Source organism: Dicentrarchus labrax, unplaced genomic scaffold (assembly GCF_905237075.1).
Source record: "Dicentrarchus labrax unplaced genomic scaffold, dlabrax2021, whole genome shotgun sequence".
NCBI classification, from domain to species: Eukaryota; Metazoa; Chordata; class Actinopteri; family Moronidae; genus Dicentrarchus; species Dicentrarchus labrax.
Genome location: NW_026136720.1, coordinates 5,723,182 through 5,742,559, shown reverse-complemented (window position 1 = coordinate 5,742,559; position 19,378 = coordinate 5,723,182).

Below are 19,378 nucleotides of genomic sequence, written 5' to 3'. Positions count from 1 at the left end.
CACATGGCGCTGTCATTAACAAAGCGAATGGGACCAGAGATCCAGACCGCTGGATTAGTATTTCACTCAGCATGCCAGACAGAGAAAAAACAGTCTGAATAAACAACAAATGGAGAAGGCACCAAGGAGAGAGAAACAGAGAGGGCGGGAGACAGGAGTGGCAATGAGAATGGAAACAGAGAGGATAAAGGACAGATTTAATCACAATGTGTTTCCACTTGGCTACCAGGTGGTGCCAAACGGAACGGGGATAGGTTGATGATGGGTATTGTTGTGGCTGTGAGAGAAGAAAAATAGTATGTTCTACTCTCGACGATGCAATTCTGAGGCTGTTTCTGATTCAAAATGACGTCTTTTGAAGGTTTTCTGCTACATACGGATTGGTTTTTGGGAACAATAATGTTTTTTTTTTTTTGCCAAATTAATTTCCATCAAACCCAATCACTAAAGGTATTTACTGCTTAGGACAACCTTTCATCTCAGAGCACAGCGATGCTGAACAACTGCTTTACTCCATGTCTCGCAAAATGGAAAAATCTGTGGAAAGGTCATTTTTCTAAAGCCAGTGATTGTAAATATGCTTTTTCATTGGGCTGATTCAGATTGTGGTGACCCACTGTTCAGCTGGCATCCTGTAAATTGGCCTTACAGCACGCCAACCCAAGAGTCCACTGTTCTTCCAGACCTCCATTCAACCCTGTCTTTCCAATGCTCTGTTTGCGTGTCAGCCAGTCATTCTCTTGGTCCAATTTAAACCCATTTTGACCACTATGCCAGTTCCATCTGCACCCCACCGCCCTGCAGGGCTTACTGCTCGTCAGAGTCCAGCAGTCCACAGCATTCTCTCCACCGGTGAGAAATACATAATTATAAGAAATACGCGGTTGCAGTCAACTTTTGGCATTTATATAACACAAAAAACTGGAAGGAGAAACACAGAGGGAGCAAGGGATGGAGCGACAGAAAAGGAGTTTTTATTTATTTCCAACCTTTAAGCAGAACATCTGTACAAACACAGTAAGAAGGGCCCGCAGGAACACCTTCTTACTCCAGATCCTGAATTACTTTTATCTACTCCAGCACAGCCTCACAAGTTCCACCCTGCTAGTGAGAGAGACTTACAGCAATTTTCCATCCTCTCTTTTCTGCATTAAACTACTCTTTACACCTCCTTCTTTATACGCCCACCTTTTAGATGTGGGTTGATTTTGGCAAAATAAAGAGAAAGTCCATGGTTACAGAAACGAAGGATAAACAAGATGTCAACAGTCATTGTAATCTGACTAACACACATGCTGTCAAATGAAGAAAGTCAGTGTTTCTTGGCCGGTTAAAGGAGAAACATGAATCGAGGCGTTAACATTTAATCTGCCAAACACTTCTGAAACCAGAAATGTTTGTAATAATTGATGATAAGTTGAAAGAGTTGAGAGTCTCCTACTGGCAGGAACAGAAAGAGCTCACATTTTAAAATAATTACATGGCAACACATCCCTTGATAACGATATTATTGCATTACCAGCTGTGGCTCAGGAGGTAGAGCTGGTTGTCCATTAAACCAAAGGCCATAGCAGTACTGTAGTAGGGTTAGGGGTAGTTGACCAATGTAAGACCAAAACCAGTGACATTGTGAATGCAGCAGACAGGCGGCATCATTAGCACTCATTTGGGGCCCCTGTTCACTTGTTAAAGTCCATTACTCACTCTCTTTTAGCTGCTTTTAGTTGCTTTGTCTTGGGCACATAGCATACAGCAGGTTTTTCTTATGCATTTTTTTTATTTTTTTGGACCAGAGGAGTTGGTATTTGTTCTCGACATTTCGACTTTATTCCCGAAATGAAAACCGAAAGCTTCACTTCATTCTTGACATTTTGTCCTCATTCCCGAAATGCAAAAAAAAAAAAAAAAAAGTAATCTTTCTTGTGACACACCAAACAATGCTAACTACCAGCTTACAGTTACGCTACCTACATATTAATATGATTTAAGATTCAATTTACAAAAAACAAAACAAAAATCAACAGCTGTATATTCTGCTTAGTATTAAACGTATGATAAAACCAAATACTTATAGAGTAGGTTTCTCAGAAGCAACACCCACTGTTCATATAAAAACACTGATTAGTGTAGCTTTATGAGAGCAATATGAATTTGCATGGCCCTCTGTTTCTTCAGTCTTAATATATACATGGCAAATACTTTCCTTGTGCTGTAAAAATGAACTCTGATGCATACTGCAGAGATGATGGAGACACTTTGAAAAACATGTTTGTGTTTCATTCAGGTTCATTAGAGCATGAGGCCGCTTATTGTTTGTGTAGATTCAGCTTGTGACACTTTGACAGGTTCCTGGATTGTGTTTGTGGGAAGTAGACCACATCTCTGGTTGCTCTCCTTGAAACTGAGAACTCCTAATGTAAGCAGCTCCCCCCACCATTTCTATCTGCCCCAGCCCACTACCCTTCTGTTAACAGCCAAACCCACTTCTGTGGTCAAATCATACGAATTGCAGTAAGTTATTCAAACACGCATGAAAGTGAAGCTGCAGGTTTGTGGCGAAGGGGGTAAAACTGGCGCTAAATATGTTGTAGAGGCCTGTCTCTGACCAACCAGATCAAATATTGGTGAGATCACTTATGGTAATGGGGTGTGAAGGCAAGGGGCAGGGGCTTCTGTCAGCAGACTGAAGCTCTCTCTTTTCACCATGATAACTAACTAGACTAGACTTTGCCTGAAGTGTACTGTAAATGCCTGTATGATAGATGTTGAGGAAGCATTAAAGTTCACTCGATAGCAGCATAAATTTCCCCTGACCTCTCCCCATTTCAGTAATAAGCCCTTTTAAGGGATTTTTTCACCGATGTCACTAAGTCCTAGACAAGTATTTTAAAACCCACTGGATGAAGAGCGTGGCGTTTATTTGCTGCTAATGTATCTGCAGCGCTGCGTTGCCAGGAAATCCAAGTCCTCATAGGCAACATAGAGCCAAAATGACTGACTGGGGGCCTAGTTGCTCATTATAACAACCTCGGAAAGGTAGGCAGATTGTGTTGTGAACAACCAGCCTGCATGAGCCAAGGTATACAAAAAAACCAAACAGTCTGTGCTGTCTCATCTACATATACACTCCCGTCCTAGCTAATGCTGCTGGACATCTGCCATTCAAAGATGTTCTCCTATGTTTCAGTAACGTGAACCAGTCTATGTAGTCGCTTAACAAAGTTAATAGAAAGATACACCAACCTTCTAATCTTCCTGCTGAGATCAGTTTTCTGTTGATGAAAAATGCCTTTGCAGCCAGATCACAGACAATGCAGAGAGGAGAACTGGCAGACAAATACACAAAAACACTTTAGAAGACATTATAGTGGATGTCTTTTGTAATTACCTGTCATGGAAGACAACAGTGCTTACAACTTGTTTTGTTAGATCTATTTAACACACTTCAGGAAAACATCAACAGCAGCACAATGCCGGACAAAATCAGAATTCAGCTTGAGCAGGAGAGGGAAAATAACGCTGTGGATGTTCAGATGGAGTCATTGTGGAGCAGCAAGGAGGCAATTAGTTCAAGAAATGATTGTACAGAAACACGGTGTGTTCTTTCGTCATGTGCACGGTTATCTGTCTCTGCTTCTTTAATGACATCCCTTTTTCCTTTATTATTCCTTTTATCTCAAGCCTTTCTGCATCAAGCTCGTTCTTCTCTTCTTTCACGCTGCCCCTCACCTTTTCCAGTCCTTTATCTTCGACTCAATCCCTCTCTACCACCTGTCCCCCCCCTCTCCTCCTCCCTTAACACCCCTCAGCCCTCTTCTCCCTCTTGTACCCTCTCAAACTAATGGAGCACATTACAGGCTTGCTAAAAATAGCCTTGCTGCAAAGTTAACTCATTTTTTTCTTCCCGTCTTTCTCTCTTTCTCCCTTCCTAATGCTCCTATTTTTTCTCTTTTCCGTAACTCCCTCAGGAGGGAAATGAGTAACGGGGAGAAGGCTTGTCAGCTCATTTATCAGTTGGCAGCCCGTGTGCAGCTCTCTGTGCTATCAGGGCTGAGCGGCTGAGGCTGTGGGACCAAGGGCCCGAGACCAGGCCCCTGGCTGTCTGTCTGTCATGGTTCTTCCTGTGGCCAGGGAGATTGGGGGGACAGGGTGAAAATGAATGAGTGGTCAGTGTTTATGGGGAGCTGTAGGCACCATGGACATCACCTAGTGGTCAGGCCATGGGTCTTAAATCTTCAGGCAAAGCTGGCAGCCGACACTGTGCTAAGAGAATATATCACGAGGGTGAGAATGGACGAGACGCTGTGGAGGAGCTTCAGGCAGATGCGTGAGTAGAGAAAGATAACATAGAATCTATCCTATTTTCTGGGGAAAATAATAACATGAGATTCTGGAGAGCAGGTAAAGTATGGTAAGTAAGGATCATTCTGGTTTATTACATCCTGTTTTCATAGTTAAGTCCATCATTTCTATTGGTAACATAAACATTGTACTCACAAAATGTGAGGATGTGCCAAACTTACTGAAACGTAAGAAACACAATCAGACTCCAGACATATTTGGAAGAGAACAGTTTTTTTGTAAACCTCCATCACAGTTTACAGAGCAACTTCGTGGTTCAGTTTTGACCTACACTCACTTTCAGTTATATCTCCAAATGTCACCATGTTCCCATCTCCTATCTAACCATTGATCAACCCTCTGTATGTTTACCAGTGCCGTACTGATATGGGAAAGTTATTTTTTTGGCCTTTTTATTGCCTTTATTTGATAGTTACAGCTGAAGATAGACAGGAAAGGGGGGCAGAGAGAGAGGGGATGACACGCAGCAAAGGGCCGCAGGTCGGATTCGAACCCTGGGCCGCTGCAGCAAGGACTCAGCCTCGGTACATGGGTCGCCAGTTCTACCAACTGAGACGATAGCAATTTTCTTGAAGAAAAATTAACTGATCTGAATATCTGAAAAATATTCTGCAAAATTTGAATTGTTAACTTCCTCTCAAATATCAACTCCTGGCAACTCAAGTAACTCAAGCACTTGGTAAAGTGAAAATAATTGTTTATGGAGAGATTGTTGTCTTGGTTAAACACTAAGAAAGTCAACGAGACTCCCAGTCCAGTCCCAGTCTGCTGCAACCCACCTCCATACAACCTTTGTGTGGTACATGACCAATAATGTACTTATTATTATAATGTAAAATATTGCCTTGTAAACGCAACAAAAAAAAATTATAATAATACAATTATTATCCTATATAAAGTAACTGCAAAGGTTAGTTTTTTTTCCTATTTATGAGTTGTGCCAAAATATGTAAAATAATGCTAACCACTTCCAGCATCCATTATTTAGTGGGAAAAACCTAATAAACCGAGGAAAAAATTGGAGGAAAAACTCATGTGAAAACTCTGCTTCTTTCCAATGCAAAAATTCATGGGTGAAACACCACAGAAGCCTGGAGACGCGACAGAAGCAGCAGAGGTTAATGATGCTAATCGCTGAGTGATGGCTGACTCATTGCAACTGTCATCCCAGTGTCTCTAATGATGCTGCGAGTATCTTACACCCTTCACATCTTCACACAGTGTCAACAGAAATTGATACACACACAACACAGCAGTACACATGCCCACACACAGCACAAATACCAAATAAAGGCTCTCTGGTGTAGCAATACTCCAGCACAGTCCAGCACATTAACTTCTGTCTTGGGTCAGTGGGAGGAAGAGTTTCTGTTTTATTGCATAAACCACTGGTGGCTGCGACCACAGTGCAAGCAAATACCTCATGACACAGAAACAAAAAAAATCCAATATGTTACAATGAGAGTATGTAGTTGCTCATGGCAATAAGATGCAGTTAAACAAATCTGTTCATGTTAGAAGTACAAAGACACACATACACACACTTTCTATTTTTACACTGCAATGCATTACGATTAATTAGAGGAATAAAGGATTGAGAGCTCCTGGAAATAGCTTTATGCAGAAGATGGAAATTGGATTCCTTCCTCCTCTCCTCCTCTTGATGGTGAACATTAAAGAGCACTCGCTAGTGAGACAAGAGCTGATCGTTACTGTCATGTGACAAATGCTCAGTCACTGCGAAACTGCATTAAAGTCTGTTTGTAAAAGCTTTTCTGTCAACGGTCGCAATCTCCTTAAAACAACTTGTGTTTTTCTTTCCTGTGTGAAATTATTTTAAATGTTAACTACACCGTTGTATGTATTCAGACAGCGTCTTCTAGGGTGTGTGGTGTAAAATAAATTGACCACATCGTGTCTTCTGTTGACTCTACTGTGAAATCAACTTGTGTTGCAGGAAATGAGCACTGTCATCCCTTCACTTACTTCTGATGGATTTGTTCAACTTAGCAAAAGTAATCGGAACAGCAGCCATGAAAAGCAGGGGGAAATCTGTGTATTAGAGGAGATGAGAGAGCATCTGCAGTGCCCTAACTGTTCCTCTCGGCAGACGGCGGCCGCGTCCTGTGAAACGATGCATCAACATGGAGATGACACGGCGAACATTACGTTCACCGCCACCGGGCCTTCTGAGCCACCTGCCTCCTTCGTACCCAGTGGCACCTGGCAGATGCTGCAGTGGTCCAAAATGCTACAGAGCAAGTATCACAATAAGCAGATGTAATGAAAAGGAATGAAAATTATTCATGGGCTGAACCTTTCAGTTTGAATTGAAAGAGTACTTAAAGGGCCAATGTGTAACATTAAAAGGATCTATTGCCAGAAATGAAATATAGTGTTGTATGTAGCAAAGTATGTTTTTATTAGTGTATAATCACCTGAAAATAAGCATTGGGTTTTTGTTACCTTAGAATGAGCTGTGAGGGAGTGGGTCCTCTTCTACAGAGCCATGTTGCACTGCCATGTTTCTACAGTAGGACTAGCCAAGAACAGACAAACCAAATACTGCCACTAGGGACAAGAAAAAAATAAACATTTTTCTCCTGTACTTGGATCACTTCACTGCTTATAAACCCTCCAGAATCCTCAGCTCATCATACACTGGTTTCTTAACCATACCTGGGATCAGAATAAATCTGGTGAAGATGCATTCGGTTATTATGGACCCACTCTCCGGAACAAACTTCTTGATGTGCCACAACTGCGCTGTCTTTTTAAAGCAAGCATGTGTGGGTGCATATATTTATGTGGATGGGAGAGCAGGGAATGGACAGCTGTATCTTTATATAAATGCTAGCTCTTAATCTGACACAGGAGATATTGAGTTAAAATATTTATATACAGACACAGGCATTCAAACTGTAGTGAAAGGTGTGTATGCTGCTGGTATAATAGGGATATGACTAAGAACAGATCTTTTTCACTGTCTGTTTCTAAACCGCTAACTGATATCATTAAGAATTATTGTTACCAGTGCAGTGCCCGTAGGAAGTATGTATTGCTATAGAAAAGTGGGAGGTTAAGTAGCTTTTTCATGGATGGCCAAATGAGGACGAACATCCACAGATTCCGATTCCAGTTTGTTGTCCTCGCGTATCCGGATCTCCTCAGACCGGAACAGACTCGGTCCGGACTCGTTCAGTCTCAGTAATCCACAACAGTCAGTTTAGATGCACAGAACGGGACCGAACAACCGGCAAAATCCGCTGCAGGTATAAAGCTGCTCGCGCCGCTGCAGGTATAGATCAGCGTGTTTCTTAAGGTGTGTCGTGGGGGTGGGCTCTGCAGTGATTGGCTCTGGTGCGCACGTGGCTATGGTGGCTATGGTTGACAATGCTAGTGGAATTCGTAAATCATTTATGAAATAATTTATTAATGGTATCTTTGTAGTCCAAACAAAGCCAACATTGCACCCTTAAACCACACAGCAGCCATGTTGAAACTCTCAGGTCAGTCTGATCCTGATCTGCAGCGATATTTGAGGCACAGACAGACAGACAGACAGACAGACAGAGATTTCTTGCTTTTAAAGAGAGATGTACTGCTTGAATATATTGGAAATATAATATGATAAAATAATAAATATTTCTAGCCTTTATTGTCCTTACTGATTTTCCTTTATACATTCATACTTTGGCTGGTATATGACAGTCAAACAGGTATTAAATTGCATTCTATATGGTATTAAACATGTATTAAAACGTTTTGAACTTAACTTGGTTAACTTTGTGTAGAAACCCGGTTCATATACAACAGACAGATGTGAGAGTGGTGTCAAACTTCTAATTCAATTCTTCAAAGTAAATATGCATATGTTACTGTGAAGACTTTCATTCCCAGAGTGCAATCAAGCTTGTATCTACGTGTGATGTAATGTCTTGCAGCATTTGAGATGAAATAAAGATAAATAATGATTCTAGTAAAAAATAAAAGAAGCATATTGAACCGATAATATCGTGGATTTCACTAATAAATACCTTACATCTTCAGGAGTGTACAGTATTAGCTCAACTTTGAGCGATGAGCTCAAACAATGTCACCAATTTGTGAAACATTGAATACCCATTTTCCCAAACACAAAGGCCTACTCCGCACCTGGAGTGAGTTAGGATCTATTTCCTCAAACTACAAAATGAATACGGATGCAGCTTCAAAGCTTTTTCCTCAGCTTTAATCACGTTACAAACAAAGTGCCTTATCCTCAGCAGGTAGCAGGGGAAGTGGAAGCACTCAGTCTGAGCGCTTTGACTGAGAAATCACAAGCTCACCGGGCATCGTCTCTTTTCCCCTCACAGTCAGATAGAGTTAAACATGATTAGAGACGATTGGTAAGATTGGTTAGGAGCCACTGATGGAGAAATCGCCCTCGGAGCTCTTCCCCGTCAGCACCACTTTCTAATTAACTCGCAAGAACCTGTGTGTGTGTGTGCGCATGTGTGTGTGTAAGACCAGCAGGGTGGGCTTTAATGGTGAGTCGAGCCTGATTATTCAGTCTAGACTTTGCTGAACCATGCTTAGTGGTAGGGTAAACTGACAAGGTGGGGTTTTGTCTGTCTGTGTTTGCGAGCATGTTTCATTTTCAATCCAAGAAAAAAGCTTGTGTGTGTGTGTGTTGTGTGTCTGACAATAATCCAGACAATTTAGATGGCAAATATGCATCTGGAAAAGGACTGTGGGTGTGGTAATGCGCTGCTTTAAAACCCTAAAGACGCACATATTAGCCTGTCTCTGTGGCTGAGGGACAACAGGCTGATCATTCATGGTTTCACTTTCACATCACCATCAGTATACAGGTAAGAATGTGCCTAGCTGCTATACAGCTGTCACATGAAAGACTTGGATTAAATAAATCAATGGGAAGTAGGAGCACTTTACCTGGCCTTTTGTATAAAGACAGAGTCTGGTATGAGTCCTCTTCAAACAAAATATTTATTTTTTTTATTTAAAAAAGCTACAGTGACGCACACAAGAGATGAATCATGCATTCATCCGAACAAGCCATTTCACAGTTTTGCTATGAATGCCTCTCTTATAATATAAATAGGAGGGTGTATTTTGTGCTGCAGGTTGCATTTGGAGAACAAACAAATGGAAAGAGATTGAAAAGGTTGTTGGGACACCAAATGAGGATGGGGCAGAATGCAGAGAGGATGTAGCCATTGTCACTTAATAACAAGGATGAAATTTTGATTTCAGAGGTGGGGGGGACACAAGTATTTTTAATAAAACACTAACTCTTTCAGTTCACTGTGTTTTCTAGTAGTTCTTCTAGTTTTCTATTGCTACTTTTAAGTGTACTGTTCCTTTTTGGTTTGACTGGTTGTAAAGCATGTAGCAAAACATTGTCACCCAATTCTGTGTTTCACCTTGTTAGTCAACTTCACTCCAACTCAGTACCACCAATTTTACACTTATTTTTGGAATATATGGTAAACAGACCTCATTTACATAGTGGATATGCTGCTTTATTGGGAGCCAGTGAAGGTGTTGCAGGATGGGTGTAACGCATTTCTTTGAGGAACTTACACTTTGACTTCTAAAGAAGTCTCTTATGTCCACTTTTCTTTTTTTAGACATCCTGGCTGCGCCTAATTACCAAACACACATACACACACACACACACGCACGCACATACGCACATGGACACCGATTCAAACGTGAATGTAAATGAAACCTCTGATATTACCTGGGCAACTCCAGCAGACCGGTGTGCAAGCAAGATGGAGTGACAGCGGGGACGGCCAATCACACAAGAAACGGCAGAGCCAATCGAGGAGTTTGTGGGCGGGTCTAAACTAAGGGAAACAGGCTTCAGCTTGAGCGGCCGTTTTCCGCTTGGTCCTAGTGCTTGACGAGTCTCTGTTTACTATAGTAACATTGTTTTTGGACGGTAAAAACTGCAGGGGACCAAAACGGCCTTTAAACGGGCCCCCACCCCCCAAAAAATTACGTCCGTGCTCAATAAGATGGATTAGTGTAAATTATATTGATAATTGATGGGTGTTTATGCCATGCCGTAAGCAGTGGCATATTATTTACCACTCTAAATTCCTAGGAGCCAAATTTTTGAAACTGTGGGCTTTTAGTTTCAGAGGTAAAAAAGTTTTTGTAGTTGGCAAAAGTTGATTTTTACAATCTAGCTAATTTATCAGCTGTAGCTGGCTAGCCAATTGTTTGTCCTTATTTTTTAATTGACGTGTGTGGTTGAATCCCTGGCCAAATGAGTCAAGTGGTCCAGGAAGAAAGCATTAAAGCGAGTAAACCCCAGAAGCCTAATAATACAGTCAGATAAGAAAAGTCAGAGCATTTTTCAATTTTGTTCAAAAATAATCCCTCTTTGTTAATCTTATTTGACTTTTCCAAACATAATCCGTAACCCCACAAAATAATGTCCTTGGAATTTACACCATTACTACTTTAGGTAGAAGGTTATTTAGCCAGATATGTTTGCAATGTTTGCAAGTTGCATTAGAACAGATAGAAACACTGTTGAATCCATCCCTCACACTTTTGCTGTTGTGTTTTTGGTTGTGGAAAGGCGCTTAAAAAAAAGTCCTTCCAAATCCCCACGCATGCCATTTCAAAATGTTAATAAATTCAAAGCTTGATAGACCTGCTGTGGTTGCTAAACTATGATTATTGGAGGTTTTGGCATCAATTATTATTGAGTTTAAAAACTGACAATTTTATATAAGACTTGCAGAACTCAAATATGAAATCCCTGACTCTGTCCATTCAGGAGAAAATACCCTCTTATGACCTTTTTTAGTTAGTTTCTACTGTGTTTTGGAAGAATGCTACAAGATAATATGTTAAAATGTTCAGTTATGTAAAAAAAACAGGAAATAATTTGTCTTTCCTGTCTTTGCTTTTTCTACAAGGTCGATGACAAACAGCTCTTAAATACAACAGACATAGCAAGTTAGAAGGTGTACCTGTCCATTTTTAAGTCATTGTCATTGAATATAGTCAATGTCCTTATCATTTTAACCTCCCAATTCCCCAAGTCTTACTGTGAGGACAAGAAACTCTAAAACTGTCACCAGAGGAGGAAATATCAACTTATTTTTAGTCGGTTGAGGTCAGGCATCCTTGGAGCTACCGTCATTGATTCACCCGCCTTTTATGAGAACACTTACCCTGGAGGATTGGGGCCTTTATCATTGAAGCTCACAATGCCAAGATCAGATTTAAGAGCCATGGAGTGGCATCTTGATGCCTCAAGATGAATGATCGGCTTTCATGTAAACCCTTTGTAAGTCTGAGAGCCTGTGCTGTCCAACGGAAAGAACAAAAAGAAACATACGTGTTGCTAGTGCTGCCGACTAGTACAAACATCCAAAGGGAAACAAGCCATCATACTCGAAACAGATAAACCTCACAATTTTAGCATCAGCATCGTGTTTGAACTAAAGAACAAGTTTGTTTGAAAGAGATTCCACATTTTCAGTCAACCAACTGACTTTGTCTGGGCTTTTATCACTGGAATCTGAATCAATGAAGCCTCAACAAAATGACAGAAGCAAAGCCCTGAGCCTTGTCTTACAAATGCAGGACTCCAGCAGACAGTCAGGACTGCAGACGGTCTTCGTCAATGCCCTCCGGGGCCCTGCGTCTGTACTTCTGATTCCCCTGATCTGAATGTCAAATCCATAATAAGGTTTGCTGTCCATCATCCTCTGTCATCTGCAGTCATCAAAGTCAGGAAGATAGCAGCCAGGTAGCTCTTATCTTGCTGAGCCACAGCTGTGCCCAGATAGACAGTCACCATCTTTACTTCCTCCACAAGCAAACAGGGACCCATCAATATGCACATCAGTGATGCTGTCACTAACTGGGATTTATAATCTCTACTGTCAAAATATGCATTAAACGTCTGGAGACTTTCAGTCAAATAATGAATCTTCGCATTAACTCATGTCTGGATTTATTCAAGTCATAAAACCCAAAGAAAAACAATCAGGCTGCGTAATTGGTTAACTTTCTTCCGGAAATTAAGTTGAATAGATAATACAGCTATCATTCTTCCAATGTTCAGATGCACAGTCTCATAATAAATCAACATCTTTGCTTTAACATTGGACAGTGGTAGCTTTAACTAATTACACTGACTGACATATGACAACTCTAAAGCAAAAAAGCACTCTGCTATCCTGCAAAAGTGTACTATCTAGTGAACATATAAGCATCTACCAAGTGAAAGACACTCATAAAAGGAGTTGGTGGAGACCAAGAAAGTGTCTTTCTTACGTAATGTGAACCGACGTAGGTACCACAGGTGCTCAGCTTGCCAGATCTGCTCTGTTTCCTGCATTCACATGGCTCACTCCTTAGCTTCTTCCATCATCAGATGCGGATGTGTTTAATTCAGAATGTTATTGATTTAGGATAATTAGCATAATTAGCATAATCACAGATATGGACAATCTTTTCAACGACAGCTTTGCTGATTTAGACAAATTTGGAGTGGTTTGGGGGGTTATTGAGGACGATTTTGATTCGTTTTCTATTCTTAGGTTATTAATATGCCTTATACATTGGATATTGCACATTTTACTCTTTACTCCACCACAGCGAGAGTTAGATGTTATTTTGCTAGAAAGGGAAGAGCACAAATGAGTTAAGAGAAAATACATTTATTTCACATAATTAAAAGAGAAATAAAGCTGAAGACAAACTAAATACAACAAAACCAAATAAGGTGGAAGCCAGGGAAGAGAGAGACTGTCTGACTGCCTCTAGCTTATATAGTTTTTCTTTCATGTATCTAAATACTTCCTCTATCCCTGCCTGTGGAAACTAACTGTAGAGTGAACTAGTTGGTGTACATCATCCTTTCTTTCTCCTTCACGGATTTCCCTTTCAAGTCTTATACCCCCTTTGAGAGTGACCTACTATCCCTGATGTTCAACCTCTTCGTTCTCATCCTGTCCTCACCCAGCCCCCTTTCCAGTTGACGCTGCGCTCCTGAGACACGAGTGATAATTAATCAAGTCACATAGGAATGCGGTTATTGCTGATGGAAAGTTGGCTAGCGGAGAAACAGTTTGGGTCTGCATTTTCAGGCAGTCTCAATCAATCTGTCATGTTCTGCAGATGTGAGAGAGTAATGAATATGAATTGGTGCTCTAGAATGAATGAGTTTTCAGCCTTTATATTGGCAGAATGCCCTCAGGAGGATGTCACCTGCAATGAGCCGTTTTATAGCCCCCCTCGTTCCTGCATACCAAGCAGGGCAATAGGCTGTTAGCGCTTGATGGATGTCTGTATACATTGTTGGGGTTTTACACCATATTGACAGAGTGATAATCACTGTCTAAATTGAAAGTGATTGACTTTGCTCTTTTACACCAGCTATGGCTGGTGAAATTTAAAGGCTGGCATGTGTGTTAAGTTCCCTACAATGTGAGCTGGGCAGTACATGGCATATATAGGCTACTGACCCCATTTACATTTAGTCACTTCATGCATCTTGGATGGGTCATTAACTCTCAGATCTAAAAAAAGTACAAGTGTAAATGCACCGAAGAAGCTTTTCAAGACGGACTCATATCTGATTTGGATTCTAGCCAGGTGTTTATCTAAAAGGCATGTAAACAGCTACTCACTGTCTGATTTTCTTAATACATCAATGATCTGTCTTCTCGCTCCTTGTGATGGCAGCAGCTGAAGTTACACTGTAGAAATTAGACACTGTTCTCTGTCTTACGAGGACAAACGTCTCCAGCTATTACTACACATATGATCAAATACAAGGCGCAACAAGCTGCTGTGGCATTTACCTGAACCTTGATCAGTTCGCCCACTGAATGATCTATATGGGTGAGAGCGCACATATTTGTATGGGTGAGGGAGTGGCTTGAGTTAGAGCTGGGAAGACAATAAAACGTTTGTCTTGCCCAAAACTCACAAATATGACTTCATATTTCATTAGGGTTATGGATAGCTGTTAGCTAATGCTAGTTAACTGTTGTTGTGCCTGCTAAAGTGCTAAAATGTTTCTTATTCTGGCGTTTTTGTCAGTTACAGAACAGCATAAGGTGACCCTGATTTGCATGAAGCCTGCAAAAACAGAAAATTTTTTATGTATGTAATCGATTTGTAATCTGGCCAACATAGATACATATACAGTATGTAAGTGTGAATGAAAGTGTCTTAAATGTCTTCTGGATTTCCTCTAGATATGAGACACTCAGAATGACAAGTGTAAATGGTGCCACTGACTGAACAGTTGTTGTAAATGTTTAGGTTGTTCTTAAAGGGAACAAGTTAGGCCTGGGGTTACAACACCAAAGTTTAAGTCACTGCAGCCCGGTGCTAAATGACTCCACTAGGAGTCATAACAAACATGGTGAGTGCCTGCAGCTCCGTCAAGCTCTGATGAACACATGAAATGGGTTTCATAGCCTGGCATGGGGTTTGGAGGGATTTATGCACAGTTGCACACGGATATACATAAACACACACACACACACACACACACACACACACACACACACACACACACCTGAGTAAATGGTACTACATCATACCACATAAAGTCTCAGAATCCTAAAAGTCACTGTTTCAAAAATGGTTCATTAGAGGCAATCTATAGTGGTAACTTAATCAGTTACAGAAAAAAGTATGAAAATATATGACCATTCAAACATGCAACACAGATCAGTTTGCTCTACCATTCATTAAACTTGCTTCCTACACATTGTATGCATTTACGTTAAGCTTCTGACAAACGAGACATGTGAGATGTGGTCAAGGTCATTGTCAAACTGTATTTTCACATTGTGATTTATGATTTGCTATATTACAGCATGATACAGATTCAAATTAAATGTGCTATTAATTATTCTGAACTACCATATGGTAAAATATTTAGCTCTTAAAAAGCAAGCGTATCAGACACCTAAACTTTAATTCTACAATAGTAATAGGTTTTAAACTTTGTTGCAGGCTCTCATATTAACACCGGTTTAATGTCTAAATGGTTGCGGGGTAATATTTGGTAGATTCATATTCCGCAAATCTTCTCCACCACACTTTTGCTTTAGATGAGCTTAAAAGGCACATTGTACATCATGCTGCGCTTCAACCTCTTTATAATGAGATGGAGATCAGTAATGATAGAGCTAACAAATCAAACAGCTGTGACCGAGCTGCACACTCATACAAACACACACACACACACACACACGGACAGCTCTTATTGACAACAAGTGAGCGATAAGAGGTTCATTATGAAGGCTCACAATAGGTCAGTATGGAGAGGCAGTTATTCTACCTGAATGAATAAAACAATATTAAAGAGGCTTGCTATTTCACTAGTCTTCTGCATCACCCATTTCATCCAATCAACAAGTTATAAATAATCTGTTATCTGCATGGCAAAACCATACAGTGTGAGTACCAGTCCAGTGACAGTGAATCACAGTTTCTCCATTGGCCCAAACAAACAACAATCCAAACAATTTGATATCATCAGAATTCTGAGAAACCATTAGATCTGTGATCAGCTCATTGTCAGATAATCGAAAGAGCACAGTGAGCGAATTTATGTTGTTTGGTTTGATGCAGCCTGTGAAGAAAAGATTTGAAAGTTGAAAATAGAACTTTTTACAGCAGCCATTTTGACATGAAATAGCAGAGTAAACACAGGTGTTACCAATGATAATTTAGGTTCTGTTCCATTCAGGTCAAACAGTCAGGGTGCTGCTATTGTGCACGTTGGCTCACTGGAAAGGCCCCGCTACACTAAATGGAACGGAACCTTAATTAGTATCATTGGTAACACCTGTGTTTACTCTGCTATTGCATGTCAAAATGGCTCCTGTGACAAAGGTCTATTGCCCTTATGGGGGGCTGTAGCTGATTGCATGCTCAACACCATGTAAGTGTTGGTTTCTACCAAGGAGGCAAAATGCTTGATTTAGTTTTTATTTTCCATTCTTCAACTGTTTGGTTGTGTACATGATATCTTCGAAGATTTAGGGTGGGTGGAGAGATTTAATATCCAGAAGGATTTCTTGGATACCTTGTTTTTGTGCACCAGGGTTGTCTGACCATAAAGGAGAGCACAGGGCCCATGAGCCTTGTCCAATCAGGGGAGGCTGTAGGATGTGGCTGGAGAAATCAAGATAAAATTTGTTATATGTTCCCTATGAAAGTCTTGATTTTTGTGCTTATGGGAATTTCACTTCTGGAAATGGAAAGGCCATTTCTTAAAAGTGGCTCATATGTTGTAGGATTTTTTAAAATGGTGCTTTATAGCCAGAGAAAAAAGGTTGTATTTTCCAATCGCCCTAAAGCGCAGAATCACTACCAGAATGCATTATATGCAATGCCTTGCAGACCGCTCCCAAGCCACTCCTTTTACGAGTCTTTACCATGAGGGCTTCCACTGCTGGTGTGTTTACAGAATGCAGGTGGGGAATTTGTTTCCAAGGCATGAGTCTATTTTAGCAGAGACAAGTTGACATTGAGCAGTTTTATGTCTCTCTACTTGTTCATTTTCACCAAGTTTTTTTACTTATCATGGAATCCCGTTCGATCTTATAGGCGTGTAGGGATCACAAAAAAAATGAGCTGTTTTTATCTACAGAGGTCCTCTTCTATGGAGTCCTCCATGTTTAACCTTCATGTTTCTACAGTAGCCCAGTATGGCCCAAACTATAGCTTGAGATACAGCCTTATGCATTTTTTGCAAGTTTCGCATCCACCGTAGTTTCCCCTACACGCTTGGAAGTGGAGGTTGAGGGGAGTTGGTTGCAATCTACAATCTCACCACTAGATGCCACTAAGTCCTAGGGTGGACTTGGGTGTGGATTTATTGAAGCTCCAGAAGCTGCCTCCTTCTCGCTGTTGTGTCTGATTCCACAGCTCTATATTTGGCCTTCTTAGAGTATATGTGATTCCAGCATTATATCATTAAACTAGTTTTCTTCCAAATACACTGGTATTTTAGTGTCAATTTTGTGTATTTTAGTAAAAAACAATACATCCAGCATTCTACAATATGATGCATTCTGCGTTATCATGCAGAATTTTGCAGCTGGAAGAAGAAGGACATTTCAAAACGGAGAGGAAAATCTACAGTCGCCCTTTAATTAATGGCTGTGATTTATGAGGCAATATAATGTAAAAAGGTTAATGTGAAAAACTGTTCAGCATTCTCAGCCAGTGACCCATTGAACAGTTTAGCTAGCACCCTGACATGGTTGTCCCATTGGGGAATGGGTGGGTTTTCATTAATCCAAGTTTGCTTTCTTCCTAACATATCTGTGCAGCATTAAAATGAGGGCCTGTGGCTGGGTTCTACAGTGGCCCATTTCCATGCACCTTCTGCTAGGTCATTAAATATGGATCCTCTCCCCAGAGAATGTCACAACTGCAGGAATTTGTGGGAGAGAGGAAAACAGGAGCGAGGAATAAAGAGAGCAAGGAATGAGTGCAAGAAAACTGCAGCAAGGCACAAACATGTAACCCTCTGTTCCCTGGCAACATTTTGAAGCCAGCAATATACTGAAGTCTCTATAATCATCTGTGTTTACCATGAACTTTGCTTTGTGGATTTTATTTACCTCTCTCACAAACAGATTCTTAAGAAACGCATAAAAAAACTACCTTTGTGTACACTATATTATCACAGTTACTGGTTACATCACAAAGTGTTTTATTCTTAGGTCTTGAGGCTCTGTTTTCAATTTCCTTTCCTTAGTTGCTTCAGAAACGCATTGATTATGTGTCATATATCCTGATATTGAACTAAAATGACTGATAGTTAACGATAAAGGGCAGTTAAGTGTTTTTTTTACATTTCCAGACAGTAGTGATTATAAATGGCTTAAGACACCTGCATCTTTTTCACACAGACAGCCTTGGGATGCCACATGAAGATCCTACCTCCCTCAAAATCTGTCATACCTCAGGATCCTGACGTTGTTGTATTTTAGGCCAAACAATGTAGGTCATGCCCCTAATGCCCTCCTACATTGCTGTAACATCACTCACCTCATCTCTCAGCATGACCTCAATTTCTCACAGAGTGAGAGACCAGAGGGAAAGACCAAACAATGACTGCTGTGTTCTGTTTTGCTCAGAGTGACTTTTGAGCATCTATTTCTGGAAGAAAGTGCCTTTTTTTTTTCTTGTTGTTTATTCTATTTTTTAGTTTTATATAATAAGGTTCTTGCATTTCTTCTGTGAGGGAAGTACACTGACTAATCTCGTATCGCAATTTCTGATGTACAGTATCTATTTCAAATGTGTCACCCACTTAACCACAAACACAACAGCTGCAATTATTCTGACTGCAGCACAAGTCTGTGAAAGGTTTGTAGTTTTAATTGAAGAAGAAAGTTCTTGCAATTTAATAATATATCTCATCAGGCTGTGAGGGAAATGAGTTAGCCTTAACAGGGGCTGGAAGTGAAATTAGCTGCTACCAAAAGAGGAGGAATGCCACTCCAGGTAACACAAAAGACGCCTGATTTATGAGTTATATCTTCTTTGTTGGCTTGCTTATGTTAATCACTAACGTGCTAATTTTAAACTAGTTTGATGGTCAGTATATCTCCAAAATGCATGGAGGCTTTGGAGTTGTTTAGGGGCCTTTGACGGAGCTGTTGTCAGCATTGTGACAAATTACTTTTGCTTTTGAGTTAAGTAATGCAATTATTTTTTTCAATGTCAAGTATCTTGACCAATACATTGCTGGCCACATAATAGTATTTTGCAGCAGCATTCCAGGAAAATATCTGATATAGAAAAATTCTTATATAGATGAGAAAATCTATACTTATTTCATATCTGTGCTTTCAATCCATATGTCCATGATGGGCCCTATAGCTCAGCACAAAGACAGGAGGTCTAGGCCTGAAAACTGCTCTGATGCTTTGTAGTTCCCAATGTGTACAATTGTGACATGAATCCAAATTTCTGAATGTGTTTACAGTACTGATTA